The sequence below is a fragment of the Centroberyx gerrardi genome, chromosome 18 (genome assembly GCF_048128805.1).
Source record: "Centroberyx gerrardi isolate f3 chromosome 18, fCenGer3.hap1.cur.20231027, whole genome shotgun sequence".
Lineage (NCBI taxonomy): Eukaryota > Metazoa > Chordata > Actinopteri > Beryciformes > Berycidae > Centroberyx > Centroberyx gerrardi.
In genome coordinates this window covers 740,222-759,615 of record NC_136014.1, presented here as the reverse complement: position 1 = coordinate 759,615, position 19,394 = coordinate 740,222, and positions in this window count along the sequence as shown.

The following is a 19,394-nucleotide window of genomic DNA, read 5'->3' as shown; positions in this document are numbered from 1 at the left end:
CTGGCATACAAAGACATGAGAATGCACCTGATGGATCCTGGCCACATGCACCCCCCTCAAGCCTATCTGTGAATGCTCCAGGATTTCAGCCAGCTAACCAATAGGAGACAGCGGGGACATGTCAGATAGATCAACAAGATAGTTCAGATGGACAGGCAGACACTGGCCCTATTATAACTTATGGTCAGTATACTAAATTAGACCCACAGAAACAGAAAGCAGCTAAATTAAGTTTGAAAGTAGGAAATGTAGTAGTGCCCTTTTTGGTTGATTCTGGTGCTGATGTTTCCGTTGTGCAGTCCAAATTACTCCCAAATGCGCCTAAATCGACAAAATTTCTTAAAACAGTTGGCTCATCAGGAGTCCCGGTGTTAGAACCGATTTCTGAACCACTTTCTGTCACTCATGGTGATTACATAGGAGATCATCCGTTCTTGTTGACAGATTTTTGTCCAGTGAATTTGTTAGGGCGTGATCTAATGTGTGCTTTGGGAATAAATATGTACTGCAGTCCGGAAGGCATCATTCTTTCCTCTAAGACGCTAGGTATTTTCACTATGACAACACATGAGGGTTATTTTTGGGATTTGACAGAGCATGTAGATGAGGATGTTCTTTCTAATCAAGAACCAGATACCACTTCTTTTGTTCATATGCCTTTAACAACTGAAGAGGAGAATATGATCTCTATGGTTCCGCCTACACTATGGGCTAGTAGTAGATTTGATTGTGGTAGTATGAAAACTGCAACACCTATAGTGGTAGAACCTAAATCCTCTTTCAGACCATGTAAGAGGCAATATCCCCTCAGCCTAGAGGCTGTGGAGGGAATTGCTCCTGTTATTGAGTCATTACAAAAACAGGGTGCCATTGTGGAATGTCCTCACTCTCCTTGTAATACCCCTCTTCTGCCCATTAGGAAGCCTAATGGTGGTTGGAGACCTGTTCAGGATTTGAGAGCTGTAAATGACGCTGTGCAACATCCAGCGCCCACAGTACCAAATGTGGTAACTCTGATGTCTCAAGTCCCATCTAATTCTTGTTGGTTTACTGTGATTGATCTGGCTAATGCTTTTTTCAGCATTCCTGTGCATCCTGACTCCCAGTTCTGGTTTGCTTTCACTTTCAATGGTAAACGCTACACATGGACTCGTATGCCTCAGGGTTTCTCAAGCAGCCCAACTTTGTTTGCTTTGGCTGTAGCTGAGAACCTCTCAGGCTGGGAGGCTCCTTGTGGTAGTACATTGATACAGTATGTGGATGATCTTTTGTTGTGTTCTACTTCTGAGCAGGCCTGCAAAAAAGACACTGTCTCCCTTCTCTGTTATTTAGCAGAGAACGGACACAAGGTCTCAAAAACCAAACTCCAGCTGGTTTCACAGTCCGTGCGGTATTTAGGACATATAGTCACACCTGAAGGTCGTAAACTCTGTCCCGAACGCGTTACTGCAATTTTGGAGGTACCAAAACCTCAAACTAAACAGCGAATGATGTCGTTTTTGGGTCTTGTAGGCTATTGCCGCCCGTGGATACGTGACTATGCAGAGATATCTCAACCTCTATATGATATCACATTCGGTGGTAAACATCTGGCCATGACTGACTCCTTGACTTGGACTACTGAAGCTGACAAAGTATTTACTGACTTGAAATTGGCTCTTTCTAGTTCTCCTTGTTTAGGACTCCCTGACCATAGTAAACCCTTTAATCTGTTTGTCTCTGAACGAGATGGGTTTATGTCAGCTGTTTTAACTCAGTCCCATGGTGATAAGCAACGTCCTGTTGGTTATTTTTCTAAACATCTGTCTACAACTGAGAGAGCAATGGTCTCGTGCCTCAGGTCTGTTGCTGCAGCTACTGAAGCTGTTCTTGCAACTGCCGATCTTGTTGCTATGTGTCCTTTAACTGTTCATGTTCCACATGCTGTTCATTCTCTTATCCTACAGGCTAAGACTGCTCATTTGACTCCTGCGAAAATGCTGCATTGGCAGAATGTTCTACTCACTATGTCTCATGTCACTCTGAAGCGTTGTACTGTTCTTAACCCTTCTACACTTCTTCCTACAGCAGAAGATGGTGAACCCCACTGTTGTTTGCAAGTGATTGACATTGCTATGAAACCTCGCGATGCCTTGTTTGATACACCATTGACTAATCCTGACTGTGTTTTCTTTGTAGATGGTTCAGCACAAAGGGAAGAGGGTATTCCTTGTGTTGCTTATGCTGTTTGCACTTCACATGATGTTGTTGAAAGTGCTAAGCTTCCGGGACATCTTTCTGCGCAAGCAGCAGAACTCTTTGCCTTAACTCGTGCTTTTATTCTAGGTGCTGGTAAGAATATTACAGTCTATACTGATTCTCAGTATGCTTTTAATGTGTGTCATAATTTTCATGCTCTTTGGAGCAACCGTGGGTTCATAGCTTCCAATGGGAAACCTATTGCTCATAGATCTCTCATTGTTAATCTTCTGTCAGCCCTTCTTCTTCCGAATTCTGTTGCTGTGTGTAAATGTCAGGCTCATACAAGTAATGTGGATCCAGTTTCACAGGGAAATGCTGTTGCTGACGCTGCTGCTAAAGCTGCTGCTCTTTCACCTGTCTCCCCAACTTTGCAGATGCATCTATCTTCCCAGGATGATTTTTTCTCTTTCCATGACGTTTCTCTTGTGCAGGGAGGAGCCAATAAGGAGGAAGTTTCTTCCTGGTCGAGGAACGGGTGCAAGCCCCTTGATTCAGGGGTTTGGGTTAGCCCGGATGGGTTACCTGTTTTGCCACGTGCTACATTCCCTTTCCTGGCAAAATTGTCTCATGGTTCTGACCATGTATCAAAAAGGGGAATGTTAGACACTGTAAATAAATTTTGGTATGCGCCAGGTTTTTCTACAGTTGCTGAAAATTTTTGTAAGAAATGTGTCATTTGTGCTACAAATAATGTAGGTAGAGGAACAGACATGCCTCTCTCTGCGCATCCAAGGCCAGAGGGCCCTTTTGAACATTTGATGATGGATTTCATCGAACTCACTCCATGTAGGGGATATAAATACTGCCTAGTGGTGGTAGATATGTTTTCTAAATGGATCGAATGTTTTCCTTGCAGACATGCTACAGCTGTTTCGGTAGCAAAGGCTCTGCTGAGAGAAATCATTCCAAGATGGGGGCTCCCATCAAAATTGACTAGTGACAATGGCTCTCATTTTGTAAATAATGTGATTCAGAGCCTTTCGGAGAGTTTGCGAATAAATTTGAAGACACACTGTGCCTACCATCCAGCTAGTGGAGGTGCAGTGGAAAGAGCGAATCAGACCTTGAAAGGAAAACTCACAAAGTTGATAGCTGAAACGCAGCTAACATGGGTTGAGGTCTTACCTCTTGCGCTGATGTACATGAGGGGTCGTCCACATCAAACCACTGGACTTTCCCCTTATGAAGTACTTACGGGGCGTCCCATGCGTATGACTAATACACCTTTTCCCCAGAATAGGCTGACTCTGGTTGGTCTAGATGATGATATGATGGAGTATTGTTGTGCCCTTAACAATGTTCTGAAGGTTATCTTTCCGAAGGTGAAAGCTGCTCTTCCTGAACCCATCACAGCACAACTCCATACTATCCAACCAGGGGACTGGGTGGTGGTAAAGGATCTGAGAAGGAAGTACTGGCATCAACCTCGTTGGACTGGACCATTCCAGGTGTTGTTGACTACACCAACTGCAGTCCGTATAGCTGAGAGAGACACCTGGATTCACGCATCCCAGTGTAAATCCTTACCTCGAGATGACTCCACCCCAGCGTAAGCCTGGTCTGTGGGGCTTAGGAGAAGATGCCTGTCATAGAGTCCAGATGGCGGCATTCTTTGTGGGTGTAATCATCACCCTCCTCGTTGTGCAACCATGGAGCACACCTCCAGATGATCCTGGAGAGCGGAAGTCGTCAGAGCGCACGAGCTCACTTACTCCCAACACCGACATGCACACTGATATTGAAGACGCAGACATGGAACACAGTGACGGACTGACAATTTGGAAAGACACGGTATCCTCATTGAAAAGAAAGAAGCGGGCTATACTGAATTGGAAGCCGTATGGATTTGATGCTACCTCTGATTTGATAGATCCATATAATCCTGCTAATAATCATTGGTACAATTTCCTTATGTATATGAGAGACCAAGTTTATCCGAATCAATCTGTTATTGCTGCATATAAGACGACTCATGTTGCTAATCGTCCTTTTGACCTTGAAGCTCATCCTTTTCCTTGTGAATTGTTTGCTGTGTATATTATTATGGATCGTTCAAATAGGTCTATGAATTATTCTGAATGTGTTAAGGAAAACAAATATTGGGAAGGGGATGTTAATGTGCCTAGGTTAGAAGCTTGCCTTGATTGGTGCTGTGCTAATTTGTGGCCAGCCCCATCAAAAGACTTAAATCCTGGTGTGCCTATTGAACGCCCTCGGTTGCCACCTGCACGTGAAGTAGGTTGTGTTTGTCAAAATAGTACAGGTTCGTATTTGGGTATATCTAGATGTAGGAGTTATCAAGCATATACTGCTAAAGATGATTCACTAGAAATTAAAATACGTATAGAAGATAATACTGTCTTGGTAAGCACATTGCTCCCCTACTCTATGGAAGGAGGTTTTCTTCCTTTTCCTTTTGTGTATTGGATTTGTGGAACTAAAGCTTACTTGTTTCTTCCTGCAAAATGGTCAGGCTGTTGTTTTCTTGCAAATCTGACCATTACTAATTTACATATGGTCCCAGTTGACTCTAAGGCTGATCACCATGCTGAACGTTTGCATAAACGTGATTTGGCTAAGTTTCATAATATAGAATCGTATCATTGGAGAATATCTTTGGGTGAAAAGTGGGCAATAGGCCTTTTTCCACACTATGGTGTTACTTATCTAGCCGATCACATTGACAACATTACTTATACTATGTCTGCTTTTGCTAATGAGACTATTGCAGGGTTTAAATGGCTTAAAGAGACTAGTAAATCACATAGGCTTACTCTACTAAAACATGAAATGGCATTGGATTATATTATGGCTAAGACAGGAGGACTTTGTACTACCTTAAATCTTACTGGTGATGTTTGTTTCACTCTGATTCCCGATAATACAGATAATCTTACTGGTGTTATTGATGCTTTGGAAGTAATCAGAGATGCTTTTGGTCCCTCGGCATCAGCAGGTTATAGTTTCCAAGTATGGTTAACTGATAGATTAGGACCTTGGGGAGCCATGTTGATACAATTATTGATTCCAGTTGTAATTGTGTTAGGCATAGTTCTTTGCTTTTGTACGTGTACTTTGACGTGTATGCGTGCTCTCATATATAGGTGGTTAGGTGGTGTGGTTGGTGGTGCGGTACAGCAGTATGTTAAAATGCGAACTCCACCAGAAGAGTGGATTCCTCCTTACTGTGGTGATGATGATCACTAAAGTTCAGTAGTGATTGTGTCTGAAAATACAAAGACGTAAATGTGAATATAGCTTTGTGACTTCTCTGACCAAACGAATGATATTTGATTAATCCTGTGATGTACCCTGTATTGTTATGTTATGGAGAAACAATATAGGACATGTTTGTTAATCTCATGCTGAATAGGGAATTGAATGTATTGAGATGGAATGTTGTTTTCAGCTGTATTCTTTTATTTTTTGTTTTTATCTACATTGGGTATGGCTTGCTTGTAACTTTAGAAGAAATGTTTTCCTCACTGTTTAAGTGATGTACTATATAGAATAGGCTGCATTTTGCATTATTTTATTTTAATCTAAGTTGTCACCTTGTGACAAAAGGGAGGAATGTAAGAAATAAAATGTATAATGTGCTTTTTTATATGGATAGTACACTCTGTTCTTGCTTTCCTTTGTCCTGGAAAGTGGAGTGTTTTTTGTCCTGCTTACTACAATGATGTAATCAGTGCTTGAATGCATGCATGATAACTATATATGGTTATGTGTGGTTTTAAATGATTCTATAGGTGGACACGCAGTAAAAAGTCCGAACTAGTGGGTTTGGTTTTGAACCAAGTGGGTTTGGCTATGAGCCAAGATTTATAGTTTTGTTTACTTTAACCTATATAAGTGGATCCTAAACTCCGTTCTTTGTCACTTCTTTGTTGCTTGTTTGGAACACTGAACTGAACCATGCATGGCTGAATAAAGAATCCACAGAAGACTCTTGAACCTTGCTTATTCATTTTGACCCACAACGGGTGAAGTAAATTTTTGCATTTACAATATACAGAACAGATTTGACCTCTGACCCAGCTCTGAAAGCTGTGTGGTATTGACCACACTAAATGTCTGATTTTAAGCAGCCAGCTTGTGCTATGATGGAAAGCCAACAATTGATGGAAAGAAGAGAACCTAAGCTTTAATTTGATGTGCAACATGTTTGATTTGAAGCAGGTTTACCAGAAATACAGGAGGATAAGGTAGAATATAAAACCTGTTGGCTGCAGGCCTTTTGAAAACAGCTGAATGTAACCATAATTCATCAGTGTGCTGCTAGCCACCAGAAGGGGTAAACTCAACAATGTTGGGCTCTATGAAAAGGTCTGAATCTTAGCTTTAAATTGAGGTGTCACTCCAGTAAATCAGATCATGCTAGCCTGAAAGACCAGGCTAAATATACAGAACAGATTTGACCTCTGACCCAGCTCTGAAAGCTGTGTGGTATTGACCACACTAAATGTCTGATTTTAAGCATCCAGGATGTGCTATGATGGAAAGCCAACAATTGATGGAAAGAAGAGAACCTAAGCTTTAATTTGATGTGCAACATGTTTGATTTGAAGCAGGTTTACCAGAAATACAGGAGGATAAGTTAGAATATAAAACCTGTTGGCTGCAGGCCTTTTGAAAACAGCTGAATGTAACCATAATTCATCAGTGTGCTGCTAGCCAACAGAAGGGGTAAAATTAACAAGGTTGCACTCTATGAAAAGGTCTGAATCTTAGCTTTAAATTGAGGTGTCACTCCAGTAAATCAGATCATGCTAGCCTGAAAGACCAGGCTAAATATACAGAACAGATTTGACCTCTGACCCAGCTCTGAAAGCTGTGTGGTATTGACCACACTAAATGTCTGATTTTAAGCAGCCAGCTTGTGATAGGATGGAAAGCCAACAATTGTTGGAAAGAAGAGAACCTAAGCTTTAATTTGATGTGCAACATGTTTGATTTGAAGCAGGTTGACCAGAAATACAGGAGGATAAGTTAGAATATAAAACCTGTTGGATGCAGGCCTTTTGAAAACAGCTGAATGTAACCATAATTCATCAGTGTGCTGCTAGCCACCAGAAGGGGTAAACTCAACAATGTTGGACTCTATGAAAAGGTCTGAATCTTAGCTTTAAATTGAGGTGTCACTCCAGTAAATCAGATCATGCTAGCCTGAAAGACCAGGCTAAATATACAGAACAGATTTGACCTCTGACCCAGCTCTGAAAGCTGTGTGGTATTGACCACACTAAATGTCTGATTTTAAGCAGCCAGGTTGTGATAAGATGGAAAGCCAACAATTGATGGAAAGAAGAGAACCTAAGCTTTAATTTGATGTGCAACATGTTTGATTTGAAGCAGGTTTACCAGAAATACAGGAGGATAAGTTAGAATATAAAACCTGTTGGCTGCAGGCCTTTTGAAAAGAGCTGAATGTAACCATAATTCATCAGTGTGCTGCTAGCCACCAGAAGGGGTAAACTCAACAATGTTGGACTCTATGAAAAGGTCTGAATCTTAGCTTTAAATTGAGGTGTCACTCCAGTAAATCAGTTCATGCTAGCCTGAAGGACCAGGCTAAATATACAGAACAGATTTGACATCTGACCCAGCTCTGAAAGCTGTGTGGTATTGACCACACTAAATGTCTGATTTTAAGCAGCCAGGTTGTGATAGGATGGAAAGCCAACAATTGATGGAAAGAAGAGAACCTAAGCTTTAATTTGATGTGCAACATGTTTGATTTGAAGCAGGTTTACCAGAAATACAGGAGGATAAGTTAGAATATAAAACCTGTTGGATGCAGGCCTTTTGAAAACAGCTGAATGTAACCATAATTCATCAGTGTGCTGCTAGCCACCAGAAGGGGTAAACTCAACAATGTTGGACTCTATGAAAAGGTCTGAATCTTAGCTTTAAATTGAGGTGTCACTCCAGTAAATCAGATCATGCTAGCCTGAAAGACCAGGCTAAATATACAGAACAGATTTGACCTCTGACCCAGCTCTGAAAGCTGTGTGGTATTGACCACACTAAATGTCTTATTTTAAGCAGCCAGGTTGTGATAAGATGGAAAGCCAACAATTGATGGAAAGAAGAGAACCTAAGCTTTAATTTGATGTGCAACATGTTTGATTTGAAGCAGGTTTACCAGAAATACAGGAGGATAAGTTAGAATGTAAAACCTGTTGGCTGCAGGCCTTTTGAAAACAGCTGAATGTAACCATAATTCCTCAGTGTGCTGCTAGCCACCAGAAGGGGTAAACTCAACAATGTTGGACTCTATGAAAAGGTCTGAATCTTAGCTTTAAATTGAGGTGTCACTCCAGTAAATCAGATCATGCTAGCCTGAAGGACCAGGCTAAATATACAGAACAGATTTGACATCTGACCCAGCTCTGAAAGCTGTGTGGTATTGACCACACTAAATGTCTGATTTTAAGCAGCCAGGTTGTGATAGGATGGAAAGCCAAAAATTGTTGGAAAGAAGAGAACCTAAGCTTTAATTTGATGTGCAACATGTTTGATTTGAAGCAGGTTTACCAGAAATACAGGAGGATAAGTTAGAATAGAAAACCTGTTGGCTGCAGGCCTTTTAAAAACAGCTGAATGTAACCGTAATTCATCAGTGTGCTGCTAGCCACCAGAAGGGGTAAAATCAACAATGTTGGACTCTATGAAAAGGTCTGAATCTGAGCTTTAAATTGAGGTGTCACTCCAGTAAATCAGATCATGCTAGCCTGAAGGACCAGGCTAAATATACAGAACAGATTTAACCTCTGACCCAGCTCTGAAAGCTGTGTGGTATTGACCACACTAAATGTCTGATTTTAAGCAGCCAGGTTGTGATAGGATGGAAAGCCAACAATTGATGGAAAGAAGAGAACCTAGGCTTTAAATTGATGTGCAACATGTTTGATTTGAAGCAGGTTTACCAGAAATACAGGAGGATAAGTTAGAATATAAAACCTGTTGGCTGCAGGCCTTTTGAAAACAGCTGAATGTAACCATAATTCATCAGTGTGCTGCTAGCGACCAGAAGGGGTAAACTCAACAATGTTGGACTCTATGAAAAGGTCTGAATCTTAGCTTTAAATTGAGCTGTCACTCCAGTAAATCAGATCATGCTAGCCTGAAGGACCAGGCTAAATATACAGAACAGATTTGACCTCTGACCCAGCTCTGAAAGCTGTGTGGTATTGACCACACTAAATGTCTGATTTTAAGCAGCCAGCTTGTGATAGGATGGAAAGCCAACAATTGATGGAAAGAAGAGAACCTAAGCTTTAATTTGATGTGCAACATGTTTGATTTGAAGCAGGTTTACCAGAAATACAGGAGGATAAGTTAGAATAGAAAACCTGTTGGCTGCAGGCCTTTTAAAAACAGCTGAATGTAACCATAATTCATCAGTGTGCTGCTAGCCACCAGAAGGGGTAAAATCAACAATGTTGGACTCTATGAAAAGGTCTGAATCTTAGCTTTAAATTGAGGTGTCACTCCAGTAAATCAGATCATGCTAGCCTGAAAGACCAGGCTAAATATACAGAACAGATTTGACCTCTGACCCAGCTCTGAAAGCTGTGTGGTATTGACCACACTAAATGTCTGATTTTAAGCAGCCAGGTTGTGATAAGATGGAAAGCCAACAATTGATGGAAAGAAGAGAACCTAAGCTTTAATTTGATGTGCAACATGTTTGATTTGAAGCAGGTTTACCAGAAATACAGGAGGATAAGTTAGAATAGAAAATCTGTTGGCTGCAGGCCTTTTAAAAACAGCTGAATGTAACCGTAATTCATCAGTGTGCTGCTAGCCACCAGAAGGGGTAAAATCAACAATGTTGGACTCTATGAAAAGGTCTGAATCTGAGCTTTAAATTGAGGTGTCACTCCAGTAATTCAGATCATGCTAGCCTGAAAGACCAGGCTAAATATACAGAACAGATTTGACCTCTGACCCAGCTCTGAAAGCTGTGTGGTATTGACCACACTAAATGTCTGATTTTAAGCAGCCAGGTTGTGATAGGATGGAAAGCCAACAATTGATGGAAAGAAGAGAACCTAAGCTTTAATTTGATGTGCAACATGTTTGATTTGAAGCAGGTTTACCAGAAATACAGGAGGATAAGTTAGAATATAAAACCTGTTGGCTGCAGGCCTTTTGAAAAGAGCTGAATGTAACCATAATTCATCAGTGTGCTGCTAGCCACCAGAAGGGGTAAACTCAACAATGTTGGACTCTATGAAAAGGTCTGAATCTTAGCTTTAAATTGAGGTGTCACTCCAGTAAATCAGATCATGCTAGCCTGAAGGACCAGGCTAAATATACAGAACAGATTTGACATCTGACCCAGCTCTGAAAGCTGTGTGGTATTGACCATACTAAATGTCTGATTTTAAGCAGCCAGGTTGTGATAGGATGGAAAGCCAACAATTGATGGAAAGAAGAGAACCTAAGCTTTAATTTGATGTGCAACATGTTTGATTTGAAGCAGGTTTACCAGAAATACAGGAGGATAAGTTAGAATAGAAAATCTGTTGGCTGCAGGCCTTTTAAAAACAGCTGAATGTAACCGTAATTCATCAGTGTGCTGCTAGCCACCAGAAGGGGTAAAATCAACAATGTTGGACTCTATGAAAAGGTCTGAATCTTAGCTTTAAATTGAGGTGTCACTCCAGTAATTCAGATCATGCTAGCCTGAAAGACCAGGCTAAATATACAGAACAGATTTGACCTCTGACCCAGCTCTGAAAGCTGTGTGGTATTGACCACACTAAATGTCTGATTTTAAGCAGCCAGGTTGTGATAGGATGGAAAGCCAACAATTGATGGAAAGAAGAGAACCTAAGCTTTAATTTGATGTGCAACATGTTTGATTTGAAGCAGGTTTACCAGAAATACAGGAGGATAAGTTAGAATATAAAACCTGTTGGCTGCAGGCCTTTTGAAAAGAGCTGAATGTAACCATAATTCATCAGTGTGCTGCTAGCCACCAGAAGGGGTAAACTCAACAATGTTGGACTCTATGAAAAGGTCTGAATCTTAGCTTTAAATTGAGGTGTCACTCCAGTAAATCAGATCATGCTAGCCTGAAGGACCAGGCTAAATATACAGAACAGATTTGACATCTGACCCAGCTCTGAAAGCTGTGTGGTATTGACCATACTAAATGTCTGATTTTAAGCAGCCAGGTTGTGATAGGATGGAAAGCCAACAATTGATGGAAAGAAGAGAACCTAAGCTTTAATTTGATGTGCAACATGTTTGATTTGAAGCAGGTTTACCAGAAATACAGGAGGATAAGTTAGAATAGAAAATCTGTTGGCTGCAGGCCTTTTAAAAACAGCTGAATGTAACCGTAATTCATCAGTGTGCTGCTAGCCACCAGAAGGGGTAAAATCAACAATGTTGGACTCTATGAAAAGGTCTGAATCTGAGCTTTAAATTGAGGTGTCACTCCAGTAAATCAGATCATGCTAGCCTGAAAGACCAGGCTAAATATACAGAACAGATTTGACCTCTGACCCAGCTCTGAAAGCTGTGTGGTATTGACCACACTAAATGTCTGATTTTAAGCAGCCAGCTTGTGATAGGATGGAAAGCCAACAATTGTTGGAAAGAAGAGAACCTAAGCTTTAATTTGATGTGCAACATGTTTGATTTGAAGCAGGTTTACCAGAAATACAGGAGGATAAGTTAGAATAGAAAACCTGTTGGCTGCAGGCCTTTTAAAAACAGCTGAATGTAACCATAATTCATCAGTGTGCTGCTAGCCACCAGAAGGGGTAAAATCAACAATGTTGGACTCTATGAAAAGGTCTGAATCTTAGCTTTAAATTGAGGTGTCACTCCAGTAAATCAGATCATGCTAGCCTGAAAGACCAGGCTAAATATACAGAACAGATTTGACCTCTGACCCAGCTCTGAAAGCTGTGTGGTATTGACCACACTAAATGTCTGATTTTAAGCAGCCAGGTTATGATAAGATGGAAAGCCAACAATTGATGGAAAGAAGAGAACCTAAGCTTTAATTTGATGTGCAACATGTTTGATTTGAAGCAGGTTTACCAGAAATACAGGAGGATAAGTTAGAATAGAAAATCTGTTGGCTGCAGGCCTTTTAAAAACAGCTGAATGTAACCGTAATTCATCAGTGTGCTGCTAGCCACCAGAAGGGGTAAAATCAACAATGTTGGACTCTATGAAAAGGTCTGAATCTGAGCTTTAAATTGAGGTGTCACTCCAGTAAATCAGATCATGCTAGCCTGAAAGACCAGGCTAAATATACAGAACAGATTTGACCTCTGACCCAGCTCTGAAAGCTGTGTGGTATTGACCACACTAAATGTCTGATTTTAAGCAGCCAGCTTGTGATAGGATGGAAAGCCAACAATTGATGGAAAGAAGAGAACCTAAGCTTTAATTTGATGTGCAACATGTTTGATTTGAAGCAGGTTTACCAGAAATACAGGAGGATAAGTTAGAATATAAAACCTGTTGGCTGCAGGCCTTTTGAAAAGAGCTGAATGTAACCATAATTCATCAGTGTGCTGCTAGCCACCAGAAGGGGTAAACTCAACAATGTTGGACTCTATGAAAAGGTCTGAATCTTAGCTTTAAATTGAGGTGTCACTCCAGTAAATCAGATCATGCTAGCCTGAAGGACCAGGCTAAATATACAGAACAGATTTGACATCTGACCCAGCTCTGAAAGCTGTGTGGTATTGACCATACTAAATGTCTGATTTTAAGCAGCCAGGTTGTGATAGGATGGAAAGCCAACAATTGATGGAAAGAAGAGAACCTAAGCTTTAATTTGATGTGCAACATGTTTGATTTGAAGCAGGTTTACCAGAAATACAGGAGGATAAGTTAGAATAGAAAATCTGTTGGCTGCAGGCCTTTTAAAAACAGCTGAATGTAACCGTAATTCATCAGTGTGCTGCTAGCCACCAGAAGGGGTAAAATCAACAATGTTGGACTCTATGAAAAGGTCTGAATCTGAGCTTTAAATTGAGGTGTCACTCCAGTAAATCAGATCATGCTAGCCTGAAAGACCAGGCTAAATATACAGAACAGATTTGACCTCTGACCCAGCTCTGAAAGCTGTGTGGTATTGACCACACTAAATGTCTGATTTTAAGCAGCCAGCTTGTGATAGGATGGAAAGCCAACAATTGTTGGAAAGAAGAGAACCTAAGCTTTAATTTGATGTGCAACATGTTTGATTTGAAGCAGGTTGACCAGAAATACAGGAGGATAAGTTAGAATATAAAACCTGTTGGATGCAGGCCTTTTGAAAACAGCTGAATGTAACCATAATTCATCAGTGTGCTGCTAGCCACCAGAAGGGGTAAAATCAACAATGTTGGACTCTATGAAAAGGTCTGAATCTTAGCTTTAAATTGAGGTGTCACTCCAGTAAATCAGATCATGCTAGCCTGAAGGACCAGGCTAAATATACAGAACAGATTTAACCTCTGACCCAGCTCTGAAAGCTGTGTGGTATTGACCACACTAAATGTCTGATTTTAAGCAGCCAGGTTGTGATAGGATGGAAAGCCAACAATTGATGGAAAGAAGAGAACCTAGGCTTTAAATTGATGTGCAACATGTTTGATTTGAAGCAGGTTTACCAGAAATACAGGAGGATAAGTTAGAATATAAAACCTGTTGGCTGCAGGCCTTTTGAAAACAGCTGAATGTAACCATAATTCATCAGTGTGCTGCTAGCGACCAGAAGGGGTAAACTCAACAATGTTGGACTCTATGAAAAGGTCTGAATCTTAGCTTTAAATTGAGGTGTCACTCCAGTAAATCAGATCATGCTAGCCTGAAGGACCAGGCTAAATATACAGAACAGATTTGACCTCTGACCCAGCTCTGAAAGCTGTGTGGTATTGACCACACTAAATGTCTGATTTTAAGCAGCCAGCTTGTGATAGGATGGAAAGCCAACAATTGATGGAAAGAAGAGAACCTAAGCTTTAATTTGATGTGCAACATGTTTGATTGGAAGCAGGTAACCCAGAAATACAGGAGGATAAGTTAGAATATAAAACCTGTTGGCTGCAGGCCTTTTGAAAAGAGCTGAATGTAACCATAATTCATCAGTGTGCTGCTAGCCAACAGAAGGGGTAAACTCAACAATGTTGGACTCTATGAAAAGGTCTGAATCTTAGCTTTAAATTGAGGTGTCACTCCAGTAAATCAGATCATGCTAACCTGAAAGACCAGGCTAAATATACAGAACAGATTTGACCTCTGACCCAGCTCTGAAAGCTGTGTGGTATTGACCATACTAAATGTCTGATTTTAAGCAGCCAGGTTGTGATAGGATGGAAAGCCAACAATTGATGGAAAGAAGAGAACCTAAGCTTTAATTTGATGTGCAACATGTTTGATTTGAAGCAGGTTTACCAGAAATACAGGAGGATAAGTTAGAATAGAAAACCTGTTGGCTGCAGGCCTTTTGAAAACAGCTGAATGTAACCATAATTCATCAGTGTGCTGCTAGCCACCAGAAGGGGTAAACTCAACAATGTTGGACTCTATGAAAAGGTCTGAATCTGACCTTTAAATTGAGGTGTCACTCCAGTAAATCAGATCATGCTAGCCTGAAAGACCAGGCTAAATATACAGAACAGATTTGACCTCTGACCCAGCTCTGAAAGCTGTGTGGTATTGACCACACTAAATGTCTGATTTTAAGCAGCCAGGTTGTGATAGGATGGAAAGCCAACAATTGATGGAAAGAAGAGAACCTAAGCTTTAATTTGATGTGCAACATGTTTGATTTGAAGCAGGTTTAACAGAAATACAGGAGGATAAGTTAGAATATAAAACCTGTTGGCTGCAGGCCTTTTGAAAAGAGCTGAATGTAACCATAATTCATCAGTGTGCTGCTAGCCACCAGAAGGGGTAAACTCAACAATGTTGGACTCTATGAAAAGGTCTGAATCTTAGCTTTAAATTGAGGTGTCACTCCAGTAAATCAGATCATGCTAGCCTGAAGGACCAGGCTAAATATACAGAACAGATTTGACCTCTGACCCAGCTCTGAAAGCTGTGTGGTATTGACCATACTAAATGTCTGATTTTAAGTAGCCAGGTTGTGATAGGATGGAAAGCCAACAATTGATGGAAAGAAGAGAACCTAAGCTTTAATTTGATGTGCAACATGTTTGATTTGAAGCAGGTTTACCAGAAATACAGGAGGATAAGTTAGAATAGAAAACCTGTTGGCTGCAGGCCTTTTGAAAACAGCTGAATGTAACCATAATTCATCAGTGTGCTGCTAGCCACCAGAAGGGGTAAACTCAACAATGTTGGACTCTATGAAAAGGTCTGAATCTGAGCTTTAAATTGAGGTGTCACTCCAGTAAATCAGATCATGCTAGCCTGAAAGACCAGGTTAAATATACAGAACAGATTTGACCTCTGACCCAGCTCTGAAAGCTGTGTGGTATTGACCACACTAAATGTCTGATTTTAAGCAGCCAGGTTGTGATAGGATGGAAAGCCAACAATTGATGGAAAGAAGAGAACCTAAGCTTTAATTTGATGTGCAACATGTTTGATTTGAAGCAGGTTTACCAGAAATACAGGAGGATAAGTTAGAATAGAAAACCTGTTGGCTGCAGGCCTTTTGAAAACAGCTGAATGTAACCATAATTCATCAGTGTGCTGCTAGCCACCAGAAGGGGTAAACTCAACAATGTTGGACTCTATGAAAAGGTCTGAATCTTAGCTTTAAATTGAGGTGTCACTCCAGTAAATCAGATCATGCTAGCCTGAAGGACCAGGCTAAATATACAGAACAGATTTGACCTCTGACCCAGCTCTGAAAGCTGTGTGGTATTGACCATACTAAATGTCTGATTTTAAGTAGCCAGGTTGTGATAGGATGGAAAGCCAACAATTGATGGAAAGAAGAGAACCTAAGCTTTAATTTGATGTGCAACATGTTTGATTTGAAGCAGGTTTACCAGAAATACAGGAGGATAAGTTAGAATAGAAAACCTGTTGGCTGCAGGCCTTTTGAAAACAGCTGAATGTAACCATAATTCATCAGTGTGCTGCTAGCCACCAGAAGGGGTAAACTCAACAATGTTGGACTCTATGAAAAGGTCTGAATCTGAGCTTTAAATTGAGGTGTCACTCCAGTAAATCAGATCATGCTAGCCTGAAAGACCAGGTTAAATATACAGAACAGATTTGACCTCTGACCCAGCTCTGAAAGCTGTGTGGTATTGACCACACTAAATGTCTGATTTTAAGCAGCCAGGTTGTGATAGGATGGAAAGCCAACAATTGATGGAAAGAAGAGAACCTAAGCTTTAATTTGATGTGCAACATGTTTGATTTGAAGCAGGTTTACCAGAAATACAGGAGGATAAGTTAGAATAGAAAACCTGTTGGCTGCAGGCCTTTTGAAAACAGCTGAATGTAACCATAATTCATCAGTGTGCTGCTAGCCACCAGAAGGGGTAAACTCAACAATGTTGGACTCTATGAAAAGGTCTGAATCTTAGCTTTAAATTGAGGTGTCACTCCAGTAAATCAGATCATGCTAGCCTGAAAGACCAGGTTAAATATACAGAACAGATTTGACCTCTGACCCAGCTCTGAAAGCTGTGTGGTATTGACCATACTAAATGTCTGATTTTAAGCAGCCAGGTTGTGATAGGATAGCAAGCCAACAATTGATGGAAAGAAGAGAACCTAAGTTTTAATTTGATGTGCAACATGTTTGATTTGAAGCAGGTTTACCAGAAATACAGGAGGATAAGTTAGAATATAAAACCTGTTGGCTGCAGGCCTTTTGAAAACAGCTGAATGTAACCATAATTCATCAGTGTGCTGCTAGCGACCAGAAGGGGTAAACTCAACACTGTTGGACTCTATGAAAAGGTCTGAATCTTAGCTTTAAATTGAGGTGTCACTCCAGTAAATCAGATCATGCTAGTCTGAAGGACCAGGCTAAATATACAGAACAGATTTGACCTCTGACCCAGCTCTGAAAGCTGTGTGGTATTGACCACACTAAATGTCTGATTTTAAGCAGCCAGGTTGTGATAGGATGGAAAGCCAACAATTGATGGAAAGAAGAGAACCTAAGCTTTAATTTGATGTGCAACATGTTTGATTTGAAGCAGGTTTAACAGAAATACAGGAGGATAAGTTAGAATAGAAAACCTGTTGGCTGCAGGCCTTTTGAAAAGAGCTGAATGTAACCATAATTCATCAGTGTGCTGCTAGCCACCAGAAGGGGTAAACTCAACAATGTTGGACTCTATGAAAAGGTCTGAATCTTAGCTTTAAATTGAGGTGTCACTCCAGTAAATCAGATCATGCTAGCCTGAAGGACCAGGCTAAATATACAGAACAGATTTGACCTCTGACCCAGCTCTGAAAGCTGTGTGGTATTGACCATACTAAATGTCTGATTTTAAGTAGCCAGGTTGTGATAGGATGGAAAGCCAACAATTGATGGAAAGAAGAGAACCTAAGCTTTAATTTGATGTGCAACATGTTTGATTTGAAGCAGGTTTACCAGAAATACAGGAGGATAAGTTAGAATAGAAAACCTGTTGGCTGCAGGCCTTTTGAAAACAGCTGAATGTAACCATAATTCATCAGTGTGCTGCTAGCCACCAGAAGGGGTAAACTCAACAATGTTGGACTCTATGAAAAGGTCTGAATCTGAGCTTTAAATTGAGGTGTCACTCCAGTAAATCAGATCATGCTAGCCTGAAAGACCAGGTTAAATATACAGAACAGATTTGACCTCTGACCCAGCTCTGAAAGCTGTGTGGTATTGACCACACTAAATGTCTGATTTTAAGCAGCCAGGTTGTGATAGGATGGAAAGCCAACAATTGATGGAAAGAAGAGAACCTAAGCTTTAATTTGATGTGCAACATGTTTGATTTGAAGCAGGTTTACCAGAAATACAGGAGGATAAGTTAGAATAGAAAACCTGTTGGCTGCAGGCCTTTTGAAAACAGCTGAATGTAACCATAATTCATCAGTGTGCTGCTAGCCACCAGAAGGGGTAAACTCAACAATGTTGGACTCTATGAAAAGGTCTGAATCTTAGCTTTAAATTGAGGTGTCACTCCAGTAAATCAGATCATGCTAGCCTGAAGAACCAGGCTAAATATACAGAACAGATTTGACCTCTGACCCAGCTCTGAAAGCTGTGTGGTATTGACCACACTAAATGTCTGACTTTAAGCAGCCAGGTTGTGATAGGATGGAAAGCCAACAATTGATCGAAAGAAGAGAACCTAAGCTTTAATTTGATGTGCAACATGTTTGATTTGAAGCAGGTTTACCAGAAATACAGGAGGATAAGTTAGAATAGAAAACCTGTTGGCTGCAGGCCTTTTAAAAACAGCTGAATGTAACCATAATTCATCAGTGTGCTGCTAGCCACCATAAGGGGTAAACTCAACAATGTTGGACTCTATGAAAAGGTCTGAATCTGAGCTTTAAATTGAGGTGTCACTCCAGTAAATCAGATCATGTGTAACGGGTCGTGTCTTTCTGTGGACTTATGGTGGATGTGTCCCCTTATGTTTATGGTGCAGGAAGGACGGCGCGGCCACACAGGACTTGCTCTCACTCTGGTTCTCTCTTTATTCTGGTACAAAAATCAGCAACACACACAATCATCATCAACGGTGTGTTATGCAACTGCAAGCATTAAGATCTCCAGCTTGGAAGTATTTTCTTTGCTTTTACAAAAGACTAATATAAAATACATTTTTCTATACATTCTAGTATAAAACAAACATGTGATCGTATAGTGGTATTATTATGTATGATTTTCTATAGAGCACCTAAACAATAAGAGCTATTTTCTTTTACATTCACAATAAAAATCCTAAAACATTCTAAATAAACATTTTGTCCATAGACAACAAATGGAACATCAGTCTGAGTCCTATATAGTGCAACATGTTATTGCTGTTGTACAAAAACCTCGTATCAATATTTTAGGAATTAAGAAAAATAAGTTTACTTTTATACTGTTGACCATATACTTCTAAAATTCTACAATGGGCTATAAATGGGATATGAAACACTATTAGCCCATGAAAGACAACAAAAGCCTTCATTTCACACAAAACACAGTAAATCCTAAA